General features: G+C 48.1%; 1 protein-coding gene across 2 annotated transcripts in view; it reads right to left on the reverse strand.

Moving 5' to 3' along the window:
* The window catches only part of LOC134839467 (heterogeneous nuclear ribonucleoprotein D-like-B), a 393,489-nt gene that overhangs the window by 16,441 nt on the left and 363,798 nt on the right, over positions 1 to 13,250 (reverse strand). The window contains exon 1 of one of the 2 annotated variants that reach the window (XM_063855025.1): positions 9,597 to 9,606. The exons of the other annotated variant lie outside the window; for it this stretch is intronic. The gene's annotated coding sequence lies outside the window, so the exon portion shown is untranslated. Of the gene's footprint in view, positions 1 to 9,596; positions 9,607 to 13,250 lie in introns of those variants that run through there. 2 annotated transcript variants of the gene reach the window in all.

The following is a 13,250-nucleotide window of genomic DNA, read 5'->3' on the forward strand; positions in this document are numbered from 1 at the left end:
GTCTTCTTCCATTCTTCTCTCGAAGTTGGATTCTCATCTTCACCCGTCATGTGCCGATTTTGCATCATGAGGTATTGCACTAGCAACGTCTTCAATCCTGCGGCACACTTGTAGGAACTGGTTTCAATGCTCGTGTGGACTCTCCCCATAGACAGAGGCTCTCCATATTCCATTAATCGATGAAACGACACCAATTCCCCATGGGTCAAGAGCACTAGTGCCAGGTACCCATCAACTCGAAGTGTCTCCACTCCCCGACTAAACATGTATGCTGGACCCATGTTGAACAAGTATCTGGGGTAGACCAAATACAGGGCCAAGAGCAGGCTGATGGGCATGCCCAGTATCTCCTGCACGAAGGCTCCAAAGATAGTCGCCGTGGTACCGAATACTCCTGCCAAGAATTCCTTCTCCCAGCAAGGACTCAAGAACTTGAGAATCTAGTAATCCCTCCGAGTCTTCAATTCGCCTTTGGCGTGCTCTCTCCAGAACCCTGCGATCGTCACTTCATTGGCGGCCGAGACAAATCTAGCCACCGTCATGTCTCTTACTTCGGCCAGCTCCAGTTGCTTCTCTAGGAAACTCCAGACTTGCTTCACGAGGAGTGGTGCTTCCTCCCTTGTCTTATTCGTGGCGTTCTCCAGCCTTGGTGTCAAAAATGGCCACCAGCCATTCTCTTGAGTCAAACGATATTTCAACGATCCTAATTGCTTTTCCGTCTCGGCCACATTTCTTCTCTCGTTACTGGGACCTCTAGACTTGCTGGTGGAGTTCGTGATCTTCACATCCATACTCCGAAACCACAGGCTGGCCGTTAATTTGCTTATCGCCGGGTGATCGTCCCCGATGACTGGGCTGAACTTGAGCTGCCTGGCAAAGTTCGATATCTCTAGCAAGAGCACCTCGTCTAATACGATCAGGATGTCGGCTAGTCCATAAAAGCCCCTCAGTGCATGAGATATATCCGCCCATGCCGCCGCCAATTCTGACTTGCGAAGCCTCAGGTTCGATGGCTCCAACTCCCGATTGGGGGCTGCCATTAGAATCCGCCATTCACTCCCTTCTGCTATCAGGATCAAGACCGCGTACACGAACTGTAGGGCGGGTGGCATATTCGCGTATCCAGGGGATGTGGTAAACACCACCTTCGTCTTGGACCCGAATCTCGAGACAACATTCTCTTGCACTTCATTCATCGCCGCAAACAACGCTTGAATGGCTTCCCATATCTTCCTCGATGTCGGAATTTCATCGCCCTTTAGTTGCTCAAGAAGTCCCATCGCGTGCAGGTGATCATTCATCCCTGCAAACAATAGCAGTTCAGGTTCACAGGGCATCTCCGACTTTATTGCCACTACCAGAGTTAACATCTGATTCAATTCAGCTCCTGGCAAAGAGTATATCAAAGTCTCCGGCCAGAACAACTTGGGAGACGTTCCTTCGAAGTCTGATCCCGCCACAATGACTACTCTCGCAGCAGCTGGGTCTGCTCTATCATACACTGCCAGGGTTTTGGCCAGCTGGGTACTCCCACAGGGCTTCCCGTACCTGGGATCTTCCGCCAATTTCGAGCCTTCGTAAGCGGCATCTGGCAATCCCGTTCCTCCCGGATTGAGTAGCTTGTCTACCACCTTCAACTGTGCCGGGGTTGCCAACCTGATTCTGGCGATGCTAGTTCGGTGCTTGGGAGGTTCTGCTATAAGTCCCGGACTCCCCAGCAGCTTGAGAGGTCTGTAATTAATGGGTCCCATGATCGTTTTTGTGGGAATTCCCGTCAGGTCTGTGGTCTCCATCAACTTCGCTCTCGAGAAGTGCGCCTCATGTGCTTTCAACCAGTCCACGCAATGATGCCTATTCAAATCCTCGTGTGATACTCGTTCGATCCCCAGGGTTTCCGCCAATTCTTGCCTGCATTCCAAACTCTCTAGATCCAGTTCTTTCACCTTCTCAGGATATCTCAAGCGAGCGGTCTCCATAGACTTATTTTCCCGTTTGCTCTCTGCCACTACCACTGAGGATATCGCCGAGCTTGGAGGTGTTGATGACGTCACCTCCTCAGACTCCATTGGCGTGGCACTCTGCAATCTGGTCTGGCTGCTCCTTGAACTGTCTCTAGTGTCAACTCTCGGTCCCAAGCGATCAGACAAGACCCTTGAGGCCAGGAATGGTGGGTTCGGAGGTGGTCCTAAAGTGAATTGGGCTGTCTCTAGCAGATCCGCCTCCAGCGCATTTATGTGTTCTTGGAAGACGTCGTTTAGCCACTCTGCTCCCCTCGGTCTATCAAAATGGATTCCATCACTGGAGGTGTCTTCAGGGAATCCCTCTTTCTCCATGCGCTCTGCCACGTCCAACAGTCTGACAGGGAGCACACTCTTCCGGTGGATGTCTCTTATCCCCTTGTTTAGGTTCCGCACCTTCTCGTTCATCTCCAAGGCATGCTGATCAAACATCATATTGTAGGGGACAGTACATATCGTCAACAGGATGGGGTCCATCTGAATCCTCAGTTCCTCAAGAAGGCAGCTCACCTTATCGTGCAGCCTTGTTATTTTCCTCGCTTCACCCCTTGATACATCGTTGGTCCCGATCATCATGGTCACCGTGTATGATTTGGTCATCCCCAGCATGTCAAGCGTTGCTAACATCTGTGGCGTGGCAGCTCCAGCGAAACTCAAGATTCCCGTCTGCCAGTGCGATCGGATCCGGGTCAACACCCGCACCAGGCTGTCCCCTACGATTAGATGAACCGCACCTTCTGGTACCCGGGGTGGCGCCATGTATTGCACCCAGGCCGCATCATGAAAGCAGTCTCTCCTAGCTTTCTGCTCCGTGCTCCAGTCCAGCCGATTGTGCCTGTGGTACCTCCCCTCTGTGTTCTTCTTATAACTCAAGATCACGACACTCCTAACCGGCTGCTCCCTCCACGTCGGGGGAAGCTCCGGTCTTGCCGAACTCTCACGACTCTTTTGTCGCAATCTCTCGCCCAGTTCTCTCAAGCGCGATGAGCCGCCGCTCACCTGACCGTCACTCGAGGTCGAGGTTGGGGTATATCCCGGCAGCTCCACATCCATCAGTGGGCGTATGGGTTGCGTCTCTAGGCTACGCAAGGAAGACGTTGCGTCATTCGGTATCCAAACTTCCAACCCTTCACTCATGTGTTCACGGGCCTCGCGGTCAAGGTTGAACCGTGCTCTTGCTCTGGGGGCCTCATCCACCTCCATACGTGACTCTGGCCTCGAGCTGGTGACCACTCGCTCCTTCGGCCTGGCTCCCTTCTGTACATCAAGCTCGCGTTGTCGTTGTTCTATTCTATCTAATTCCGACCTCAGTTGATCACGATTTGCGGCGTTCTCCCGCACCCTTAACTCCTGTTGATGCTCAGCTTTTTGTATCTCAAGCAACCTCAGAGCCTGGTTTCGCTCATTGACCGCCTGGTCCCTTTCCAGCTGAACCTTCTCCCGATCCAGATTTGCCTGATCCCGATCGAGGTTCGCCTTATTCCTTTCCTTCTGCGTCTTCTCGAGCTCTTTCTTTAGAACACCTAGATCCGGATATGCCTCGGTCGTCTGTTGCATTCGTGACATCGATGGCACCCTACTCGAGCTCTGGCTGGTGGACCTTACTGTTGGCCTAGTCGGTAGTGGGAATTCCCCTGCGCCATATTCGGTATTGTTATTCAGGCCAGGATTCCTTGCCAAGTCAAAACCCCTTACTCCTCCATCCACATTCCAAGACAACCATCTGGTCTGTTCTTGGTTCGATATTTCCTCGGTGGTGTAGCCGATCATCAAGAAAGCCTCCGTTGCAGACTCCCTGCACTCACCCTGGTCCTCCAACTGGAGGATGGCATTCAGCATCACCGCCATTCTCTCGTCTATTTGGGTATAGTCCAAGTCCCTCAGGCGCCTGTACAGCTCATCAAGAGTGGGCTTCCTCAGGGCCGCGGGCACGGAGTTCCAGAATCGGTCTGCCATTCTTTGTAACTTCGGGATGTATGTAGGTAGATGTTAACCAGCTCAAGAATTACCTTACCAACTCAAGAATTACCTTACCAACTCGAGTATTACCCAATTCAAGAATTCTCTAGAAATGTCCTCTTGCAAGTACTTGCTGTAGATTCGGATTATCGCGTGTTCAATCAAGATTCTCTCTTTCTGTTTCTCGCTTGAGTGTAGTTGGATTTTCAACTTTGTTTTTCAAACTTGATCTGAAAACAGAAAGCTCATTAAAACTTAGCATGTCACGTTCCTAACCTAAAGACCCCCCTTTTACCAGTATGGTTAAAATCTTATTTTTTCATATCACTTAAAACAATTCGATAGGAATTCCCTGAAAAGCATGCAGATTCATTTTATGTTTTAGCACCGTTCACTCGTTTTAAAATTTAATTGTCATGCCAATCATATCTTTAAGATTCCTTTACCTGCGCCGCACTCCAGTACCTAACTCAAGACTCCTCCCTCACACCCGAACTGATACCTCCATGTACCTGACTCAGGCGATGCTCAAGTAGTACTTCTTGTGAAGATGCACCATTATCTCTGTTTCTGCAAAGACCACATGTAGGATAGCATACAATTCCCTCGAGCTCAGTTTGCCCCTATTTGGGTCGTACACCGGCATCGAGACCTCCACTATTCCTCTTTCAATCATGAAGTCACGTAGTCTTGTCAGTGCCAATATCACGTGTTCGGGATCAATTGTGTTTCTGTCGTTGACTCTCGTTACTAGGAAGCAGAGGTATTTGCCCGGGACTTGTGCCACTGACGGTGGAAGCGCTGCCATGCCTCCCAGTCCTGGCCTCTGTCTGAACAGAAACTCTACGTTCTGGTACTCTCTTTTGAAGTCAGCCTCCAATCTTGATTTGAAACTCATGTCCGCCGTGATGCAGATCGCGCTGGTCCTGTTTGACAGGATGAAGTCGCTATCCGTTATCATGATGTTCTCTGAGTATTCATTGGGTATTTCGAATTTCGTTTTGAAATTCCTTCCTATGGTAGGCTCTGGTTCTTCTTCCTCCAGTTCCAATCCGCTTGTTTCCCTCACTTCCTTGAGCTTCTTTATCATCAAATTTTCGGTGTGGGTAAGTCCTACCCCCACTCCCCGGACAAAAATATTTATCGACGTCCCCGTCGATGTAGTCTGGTCTGAATTGTCCTTAGGGATGTCTAGTGGCCTGTCTGTTGCTGTCCATCCGAAAAGAGGGTCCTCTGTCTTCATGTAATTTGCTGCTGATACATCGATTTGCTGAATGCTTTGTCCTTCGCGGCTCTCGTCTTTGACATCACGCATCCACTCTAGAATCCTCAAGTTCGTGTTCTCCCTCCTTTCTATTTCACTCTGCTCGAGATCCGTCTCCAATTCTGGCGTCGAGTAATCATCCTGCGGATAATGTCCACCATCGTCAATGACCTGCCATTCCTCTTCGGCTTCCAGTTTGCCTGCGCTTAGTAGTTCATCGCCCAACTTGTCTGGCTGTATCTTATCGATCAAGAAGTCATCCCCGTACCTATTGTACCTCATACCTGTTCGTTTACGATTGCCAGTCCTGGTTTCCGGTGTAGTTGGTCGATCCGGCTCCATCCACTTCGGTACCTCGTTTTGCTCTGGGTCGTTCCAGTCTTCTTCTACAAATGAACCTGCATCCGACTCCACTTCTATCTTTTCGTTGTCGTCCAAACTCAAGTTCTCATTACCATCATTTTTCTCTCTAGTGCCTTTCTCATTCACTTCGCACGCTGGTTCCACCACCAGGTACTCAAGACCTTCCATGTCTTTTGGTAGGCACCAGTCCTCCGGGGACGGGACGTGAGGCTTCAGATTTTCGTAATGTGCTGCTCGCCCTGTACTCAAGCGATAGAACCGTCCTTGTTGATGTACTTCCGTAATCATGAATGGTCCTCTCCATTTCTTGAGTAGTTTCTTTGTTCCCTTGGGCGGTATGACATTTTGGAAGACCCACACGTATTGGCCCACTTCGTATGGCTTTGCTCTTAGTATCTTTTCGTCATATTTCTTGCGTTGCCTCATTTGCGCTTGCGCCGTGTTTCTCCGACATAGCTCGTTTAGCTCTTGTTGTCTTTTGATCGCTTCCTTCACGTATGCTTGAGGTGACGTCCTCTTCCCCTCGTACTCCGGGTAGAAGAATGTTATAGGCATTGCCCTTTCCCTGCCTGTCAACATCATGAAAGGACTGATGCCCGTCGTTGAGTGCTGAGTACTATTATAGGCTCCTACTACCTGTGGCAGATATTTGTCCCAGTCCGTCATATATCTCGAGCAGTACACCCTGAGCATGTTGACCAGTGTCCTGTTCTGTCTCTCTACCAACCCATTGGTCTGTGGATGATAGGTCGTCGAGTGTGCTTGAGCAATGTGTGATCTCTTCATCAATTCTTTTGTCAAGTCCCCCACGAAAGCCTTGCCGTTGTCCGACTGGAAAGTCATTGGACAACCATACCGCGATATCCAATGCGTTATCAGGTGATCACATGTCTCCTCTGCTGAGGCTGTCTGGCACGGAACCGCTTCCGCCAACTTGGTGAAGTGATCTATTATAACTAGTATTTGGTTATAACCCGACTCCGTCATGCAGATTTTCTGATGGTCTATCTGCACCACCTCATTGAATTCCGAACTCTCGACAGACTTGAGGGGAAACTTCATCTTCCTTGGGTCTTTTACTTGAAGGCATGCTAGGCAGGCATTCACCCATCTCTCGCAAGCTTTTCTCATTCCCGGCCAGTCAAACCTGTGAAGTATCCTTTGTTGTACTTTATCTATCCCCTGGTGGCCCATCTGGTCGTGTGATCTGAAAAGCACCTCCGTTTGGTACAATTGTGGTAGTATGATGAGGTTGTGTTTGTGTAATATTTTTTCCTCATCTCTTCTCTTGCACGCTACCACCCCTTCAGCTGTGTGATAAAGTAAGTCTCTCTTTTCTTTGTAGAACTGGCTCAAGATCTTGTAGCTGTCTTCCTCAAGTTCCCCCTTCTCCTTGACTCCCGAATGGATCCATTTGGAGAGGTTACTTGTCATTTTGTCATTCTTCTGGGCCCTTATTAGGTCAGACAGCCTGTATCTCGCCTTAACGTGCTCCTTTAGCGCCAAGATCTGTCCATTCATCTCACCAGGGTTGTGGATGTCATCGCTCAGTTTCACACATATCATCCTTTTCACGATTTTCATCTCGTCTTCTGGTACCAGATTCGTTCTGACGTTTGAGTTGCACGATAGTTCCCCTAGTGGTTTTCTTGAAACTGCTATTTTCTCCAGCTCTTCACCACCTCGTACCTCTTGTATTTCCAGATTGTACGTCCCTGAAGATGGATCCGTCTGTAATTCCCTGTCGTGCTGTCTTATCTTCTCTTCCGCCAGTATCATGCATAGACTGTCTTGGTCTTCGCTGCTCTCATCCGAGTCTTCATCCCATTCTTCACGCTCCCCGGACAATTTCCCTTCTCCGGTTTCGTCTTCTCCCATGAATCTGGACCACTCCCCGGACTCTTGATCTAGTCCCAGGTGTTCAACTCCTTCTCTGAATGTTACTTTCTTATCCCTGACTTTTGTCTGCTCCAGAATTTTTTCGGGGATTTTTTCAACTAGTGATCGCACAACTTCCTTGCTATCAGTGATGCTTCCTTTTGAGACGTCAGTATTGTCCACTGTTTCTTCTCTCCGAAGTATGGTTAGTTCCGGTGCCTCCTGACCTTTCCCTTGGATCACGGGCTTGTCATCTGATAGTTTCTCAAGCAACCTCATTAAGTCTTCATCTATTCGGACCGTTCCCTCTTCTACCTGGATGAGATCATAACCTTTTGCCTTGAGTGTTTCCCTCACGATCTTGGACTTGAGCATTATTCCTATCGGAATCCCTCTGCTTTTCTTCAAGATGGTCTTTTCAAGAGGCTCTTTCGGCAATTCGGGATGATCTTCAATCGGTTTGCCTGATTTGTCCAGCCATCTCGTGAGTGGAAGACTGTCGTACGTTTCTTTGTCCATAAAGGAGAAGCCGTCTTTGATCTCAGGTCTGTCCGCCTCTCTTTGTTCTTGCCTCTCGTAGAACTCCGTCTTCTTACTCAAGCTGTCAGCATTTTGATGTTTATCTCGTGTTCTGTGCTCAATTATCATGTTGTATCCATCCAAGCGAACTATCCACCTCCCAATATAGCTCTGGTCCATTGAGTACGTTTTCAGCCAGCTTAGTGCTCGGTTGTCGACTCGCAGCTTGAAGGGCTCACTGCCTAAGTATGCTCTGTATTTTTCGACAAAGGTGACCACCGCGAACATCTCTGCTTTCGGTGCTCCGTACTTCATTTCTGTGTCACTTAGGACCTTGCTCCCGTATGCTATTGGTCTCAAGACTGTCTTCCCATTCCATTCTTGTTCTTGATGGAGAATCCCAGAAATAGCGACTACTGACGCATCCGTGTCTAGCACGTACATCCCCTTCTCAGTCGGCATACCCAGTACTGGTGCCTCACACAGCTCTTTCTTTATTCTCTGGAATGACTCTTCTGCCGCGTTGTTCCACGTGAACTTCTTGCCCTTATGTCTCATTAATTGTTGCATCGGGTATACCTTGTCCGCATAGCCCTTGATGAATTCTCTATAATAGTTGGCGAAACCCAGGAAGCTCATCAGCTGGTGCTCCGTCTTCGGTGATTTCCAGGTTAGGACTGCTTCCACGGCGTCTGGATCAGGTCTGATACCGTGTTTATCTACCATCCTGCCCAAGTATTTAATCGAGTCCTTGAGTATCTCGCACTTTGATGGTTTACACTTCAGCCCCGATCTTTTCATGCACGCGAACACCTCGTCAAGCCTCTCGATGTGGTCTTCTAGTGTTGGCGTTGCTATTACCACGTCGTCCACGTAGCACATTACCAGGTTGCCGTACTTCTTCGTCACGCCTATTAGCGCGTGTGCCATCAACCGCTGAAACGTGGCTGTGGCATTGCAAAGTCCAAACGGCATCCGTTTCCATTGAAACAGACCCAACTCGCAGGCAAACCCTGTCTTGTCCCTGTCCTGCTTCCTTAGTGGTACTTGCCAAAAGGCTGAGCCTAAATCAAGAGTCGTAAAAAATTTTGCATCACCTAACTTCGAGAGGCTCTCATCAATCCTAGGTATGGGATAGGCATCCTTCACCGTGACGGAGTTCAGGTATCGAAAGTCACAACAAAACCTCAACTGGTCGCCTTTCTTTTTGGCCATCACTACTCCACACGCCCACGGTGACTTGGATGGCTCTATCATGTCATACTCTAGTAACGTCTCGATCTCTTTTCTACACGCGTCCGATTTGTGTGGGGTCATGCGCCTCGCCCCCTCCCTGTGTGGTACCGCGTTTTCCTCAAGTTCTATTTCATGCTCAACGAAATTGCAACACCCGATATCCGCCTTATGCCTCAAAAAAACATCCTCGTTCCGCTCTAGTACGTCCTTGATGGCTTCGAGCTGTTCATCTTTCAGTTTGCCCCTCAAATGTTCAATCTCCGGCAGAACCGGTTTTTCATTTTGCGTTTCATCTAGTATGGGTCGCTCTGGAAAGTTCGAACAGCTCGAAAGACCATCATCCGTTTCTGACTTAAGTGATTTAATAAGACCTGATGAATCTTTTATTTTCTGCAATCGTCTCAAGATACAAATTTTGTCCCTGTGATTGGGACAATCAAAAACTTCATTTTGTTTTGAGTTTTCAATTGTTTCATATCGAGTTTTAACCGGTAAAGCATATCCCAGTTTCCTCCCTCTCTGTATCGTGATCGGTATATCAAGGGTATTCAACAAGACACTGACGCAGAGGCCGCTCTTCGTTATCGAAAATGATCTTCCTAAAACAGCAGCGCTTTGACTATTAGGATTTGGAACTATACACACTTGCTTGTTGTCACTTAGTTCATTATAATTTTTCATCCTCAAGCTTACGATTGCCGCTTCATTAGCTTTTAACCTCACTCTCCTACTCAAGAATACCGGTGCTTTGTTCTCGTTTGCCATTATTAAATTTACCGGTTTGATTGCGTACCTCCTATCCGGGTTCCGTATCCTGAACATCGCATTATTTAGATCTATCGTTACGTCGAAATTCCTGATGAAGTCTCTGCCCAAAATGAATTGGTCAGATTCATCTAGGTTTTCTACCACGATGAAGCTCATCCACAGGTTACGTTCCCCCAAATTGAGGGCTATTATCGGCGTCCTGCCCAGCACCCGTAGGGCCCCTTTGTTTGCAGCTGACAGCCGTATTCTCGAGTCTATCAAGTCACCTTTGTCAAAGCCCATCTTTTCCCATGTTTCGATTGGTATGACGCTCAAGACTGCTCCCGTGTCAAGTAATCCACGTAACTGAGTCTTTTTGCCATTTATGTCTAGCACGTGCCCTGTCACGTCTGCTTCCGTCCCGATGTGCATTGCATCTTCTTCAAGCATAGCACAGTGTCCAATCGATCTTACTTTCAACTCTTCTTTCCCTACATAGATTTGTCCAATTAGGTCTTCGTCGCATGTTATCATCGTCTTGGTATAGATGTTGATTCCATCTATATTTAGCATCACCTCGTGTGGACCATAAGCTTCAGTGTACCTATTATCAACACGTACCGACTTGCTGCCCCCTCTCGTGAGTAGTGCTCTGAGCGCTCTAGAAGTCGTTTGTGGACTTATTCCACTCAAGTAGTCTGCATACACGTCAATGTGCATTATCGTCTGGTCGCTCGGCTCGCTCAAGTTTCTGGTTACTTCGTGGCCGCCCACTGTGATTATCGACATTATTCTTGCTCCGATTTTCGATATTCCAAAAGGTTTACCTGTCACCATTTTCACGGTGTTACAATTCCCGTTCTTTGTTGAGCCCGTTCTAGCCTCTGGTACTGAGTTCGATCCGGTTAATGCTTCGTTAAAATTCTGTCTTTCGATCTCCAACTTTAGTCGTTGCTCTATTTCTTTCGCAGCCAGATCTTGTTTCACTTTGGCAATTGCTTCCGTCGCCGCTTTCTCATAATTTATCTCTAGAGAGCTCCCGGCTCTGGACTCTAACGCACCGCTAACATGTGTTACAGCTTTCACTGTCTTCGTCGGCAATTCGGTGTTTGGTGCTCCTAAGTTCCTAGATTCAAACTCGTTTTGCCTGTTCCGCTGATTCTGCACCGCCGCTAATGCCAACTTATGTTTGGGGTGATTCTGGTCCTTGACCGCTTCCCAGAACAAGGGACAATCCATTCTGAAGTGCCCCTCCTGGTTACAGAAGAAGCATCTGGCGCCTATCTTGATGATTAAGCCATTATAGTACTCGTGTTCCTCCATCTGGCTCATATCCTCTTCATCCGGTGCACAACCTAGGCTCTTCATGCCTTGTTTGTACGTTGTGCAGTCAGCCACATGATGATCTGCTGACCCGCAGTTCGCGCATGATCTGCGCTTGTCCATATCATCTCTAGGTTTGTACCATGATGACCTCTGGGGTTGGCTTCCCCCTTGCGTGTTCCTGTTTTCAGAATATGAGTACTTCTTAGGTTTCATCAGCATGTATTCTCTTGATTTCTGTCTCATTTCTTCTGGGGTGGGTGCGCTGTCCTTCGACAATGTGTAGTATGTTGCTAACATTGTCCTTAAGTCATCACTTTTCACCCCATCGATGAACTTCGAGGCAATGCTAAAGTTCCGTCTATTTGTCGACTCCTCTGGGTCACTCCTCCTTCTCAAGCTCTCGAGGTCATCTAGGAACCGATCTATTGACCCGTCGTCCCTCTGCCTTCTCTTTTCAAATCGCATCATCGCTTGGTGACCCTTCATGCCTGACCCGAATCGATTCAGCAATATCTCGAAGATCTTGTCCGCGGTGTCGCGTTCTTCCTCCTTCTTTGCGACCACGCATTTTAATGCCGTTCCTTCCAAGTTGCTCAGTATGGCTGTACATGCTTGTCTTTCGTCACTCAAGTTATCTTGTTCTAGATGTAATCTCATCACTTCCACCCAAGTGTCAATGCATCCATCGGAGTCGTCTTTGAATTCTTTTGGCTTCTTAAATGTCTTTCTTGATTTTCCCTCTCTCCTGTCGCTCGAGTCAGTGTTTCTCGTGGCGAAGGCCTCTAGAGTCCTGTTCATCATCTCCCAAGTGCTGGCCCATGTCATAGCATCCGATCCTGTGTTGCTGTTAGCTGTTGAATCTCCCGGACCAGTCGTTGTGTTCGACGTTCCATTCTTCATTATTGTTTTCGCAGCTGTTGGTGCTATGCTTATCGCATCCCTGGTTATGGGCAACGGTGTCGATTGCCGTTTGTTCCTTTGTGGTTCTACAAAGTCAACTCTGGTGCCTTGCGTACGATCCGATGCCGGTCTTTCTTGTGTAGTAGAACCTCTCAAGATTGCATCCAACTTCGCCTGTATTGCACACGAACTCTCGGCCTGACTCTTGCTCATTGTGTCCATTCTCCTTTCCAGGCTTCCTAATTGGCTGTTGACATCATCATATCGGTTCTTCAACTGTTGCATGTCTGTTTTGATGTTCTTTTCTCGTTCTTCATTGGTGGCTTCTACCTTATCTGACATTTCCTTGAGTCTCTCATCTGTTGCCTTAGCTAGGTTAAAATAACTGTCTAGATACTCGTGCTTGTTGTATCTTAACTCCTTTTTTTATCACTTCTCTATCTTCTTCACTGTGCTTAAGTCTCTTGTCAATCTGATTTAATTTCGCCAACAAGTCACCCAGCTCAATGGTAGTCTCCTCATGGTCAGCCATTGGTCTCTCTTCGGCCGTAGCCTCTGCTTTAGCTTGGTCCTCTCTTGGATTGGCTTCTGAGGTCTTCGCGCTCACTGTCCCAAATGTTCGTGCTCTTTCTGCTTTTGGTTCTTCAGTCACGTTTTCTTTCGTTTTTATTCCGAACATTATTCCCAGTTTTTCCGTAAAAGATGTCCTCTTTACTTGAGAGTCTTCTTTCACCGTTTCTTCGGTGTTGCCTATTGCATCTTCCGCGTCATCTATCGGTGAGAACTCTATGGGTTTCTGGTTCGGTTCCTCTGCATTGGGCATTGGAGTTGACTCTGTCGCCATCTTCCTTGTTTCATCCACACTTTGATCGGGTGTCTCTAGATCAATCTCGATGGTGGGTTCTACTCGCTCCCCTTCCGTGCCCTCTTTCGCCCTGTTCTCCGCTGTACTCCTTGTGCTGACCATGTTAACTGAAAAGTTCTTCTTTGTTATCTTTGGGCCCGTTGATGTTGTTCCGCGCAGCGATGAATTATATTTC

Source organism: Symsagittifera roscoffensis, chromosome 2 (assembly GCF_963678635.1).
Source record: "Symsagittifera roscoffensis chromosome 2, txSymRosc1.1, whole genome shotgun sequence".
Classification (NCBI taxonomy): domain Eukaryota; kingdom Metazoa; phylum Xenacoelomorpha; order Acoela; family Convolutidae; genus Symsagittifera; species Symsagittifera roscoffensis.